The sequence below is a fragment of the Penaeus japonicus genome, unplaced genomic scaffold (genome assembly GCF_977035675.1).
Source record: "Penaeus japonicus unplaced genomic scaffold, GWHDUDI00000001_assembly GWHDUDI00000018, whole genome shotgun sequence".
Lineage (NCBI taxonomy): Eukaryota > Metazoa > Arthropoda > Malacostraca > Decapoda > Penaeidae > Penaeus > Penaeus japonicus.
Genome location: NW_028234420.1, coordinates 8,804,939 through 8,807,438, shown reverse-complemented (window position 1 = coordinate 8,807,438; position 2,500 = coordinate 8,804,939).

Here is a 2,500-nt window from a genome sequence, read left to right as displayed (position 1 = left end):
CCCGTTCCCCCTCCCCCTCTCTCTCTCTCTCGTTTATTTTCACACTCCCTTTTAACTCTCGTCTTTGCCTGACTCGTTCCTCTTCTTCGTACCGTTGCTCCTCGTGTTGTTCTAAACGTGATGTTGAATGTTTGGAATTTCCTTGTATACAGTCGCCGTATCCTCCCTCATACCTCTATACCAGTTTGATGTTATTGTTATCGTTATCCTTATTAAGTTGCATATGTTATCCTAAAGTTATTGCTCATACTCTATTTATGATTATGATTGGTGTTCAAATGTATATAAACATATTAAAATAAAACAACAATATTATCCTTATTATTATTCTACTTATTATTATCATCCTTATTATCATCCTATTTATTATTATTATCCTTATTATCATCCTACTTATTATCATTATCCTTATTATTATCATCATCTTTATTATCATTATGATTATCATTATTGTTATAATTGTTATCATTACTATTACCATTATCATTATTTTAGTAGTATTAGTATCATTGTTATCATTATTATTAAATCATTATTGCTATTGTTATTGATGTTATTTATCATTGTTGGTTTCGTTGCTTCCGGTACTGTCGTTGTTATTATCGTTATTGATTTTACTCTTAGAATTGTTGTTATTATTTATTAACATTATTACAATTATCATTGCTGTTAAAGTTATTGATATCATCATTATCATCACTCATTACCATTATTGTTATCATGATCATTATTATTAACATTATCGTTTTATCATTGCTATTATTATTACCATTATAGATATCACTATGATAATGATTATTATTATGAACATTAATGTTACAATAATTTAGAACATAACTACCATTATCATCATAATCCTCATCGTCATCATTATCATTAATAATCATTCCATCATTATCATAAACACTATTACCATAAATATTTTTCTACGTAAGTATTACTTTCATTATCGCTCCTATCCCTCTCCCTTATCCTTCCTTTCCATCCCCTCCCCCTCCCCAGTTCCCCCCTACTCCTTCCTCTATCATTTTCCGTCACCCCTTCCCATCCTCCGGCCCCCTCCCCCCCCTTACTCCTTCCCTTATCCTTCCCGTCCCTCCTCCTCCCCTCCTCCCCATCCATCCTCCTTACCCCTCCTCCCTACTCCTTCTCTTATCAATACCTATTCCCCCACCCCTCCACTCCTCCCCCGTCTCCCCTACTCTTTCCCTTATCCACCCCCCCCCAGTTCACGCCAGGACTTGCAGTTATTGCTGACACGTGTGTTTTCTCCCCCCTTTTTTTGATTGGTCGCTGACTATGGAGGCCCCTCCCCTCTCTTCCCCCTTTCACCCTCATCTTCCTCTTCCCAATCTTCCCTCTCTGCCCTCCCCCCCCCCTCGCTCTCTCGATCTTTCTCCTTCTCTTCCGTCCTACCTCCCTCACTCCCTCTCTCCTCCCCCCTCTCACTTATTCTGACTCATTCTCTCTCTCTCTCTTTCTCTCTCTCTCTTTCTTTCTCTCTCTCTCTCTCTCTCTCTCTCTCTCTCTCTCTCCTCTCTCTCTCTCTCTCTTCCTATCTCTCTCTCTCTCCTCTATTCCCCTCCTACCTCCTGCACCACCCCCCCCTCTTTTTCTCTCCCTCTCTCCCCTTCTCTCCCCTCCTCTTCCCTCCTGTTAACCGGCGATGCATGACTTGAAATGCTGATTACTGCTTGTGCGCATTTTGCTCCTCTCTTGTCTGTCGATTGATTTTTTCTTGTTTTTTTGCTTTGTTTTTGTTTCTTATATTTCATCCAGAAATTTCTTTGCTTTCCACTTTTTTTATTTTTTGCTTTGAAACAAGGTACGATCTCTCATTTCTTGTTAATAATTTCCGCCAACATCAGCGTCGGAAAAGGGGATATTGTGATTAACAGAATGGCAATGATAATGATATTGATGATAATGATAATTGTAAAATAATAACAATAATGATGTGGATTATAATAACATTGATGATAGTGATGATAAAAATAGTAATCATAATAATAATAATAATGATAATAACTATAATAATCATAATAATCATCATCATGATAATGATAATGGTAGTAACAATGATAATAACAATAGTGATAATGATAGTAACAATAATGATAACAATAACAATAATGGGGATAATGAAAATGATAATGATAACAGTAATAGCAATGATGAAAATAATAATAATAGCAATTATGATGATAATATTGATATGGATGATAATATAAAGGATGATGGTAATGGTAGTAATAACGGTAATGATGTAGATGAAAATAAAGATGATAGCAATAATAATGATAATGATAATAATAATAATAATAATAATGGTAATGATAATATTAATGATAATAATAATAATAGCAATAATAATATAAAAATATGATAATAATGATAATGATGATAATAATAACACTAATGATAATAACATGATTATGATAAAACTGATGATAGTACTATAGTAATGATCATGATGATAGTGTTTTTAATAGAATGATGA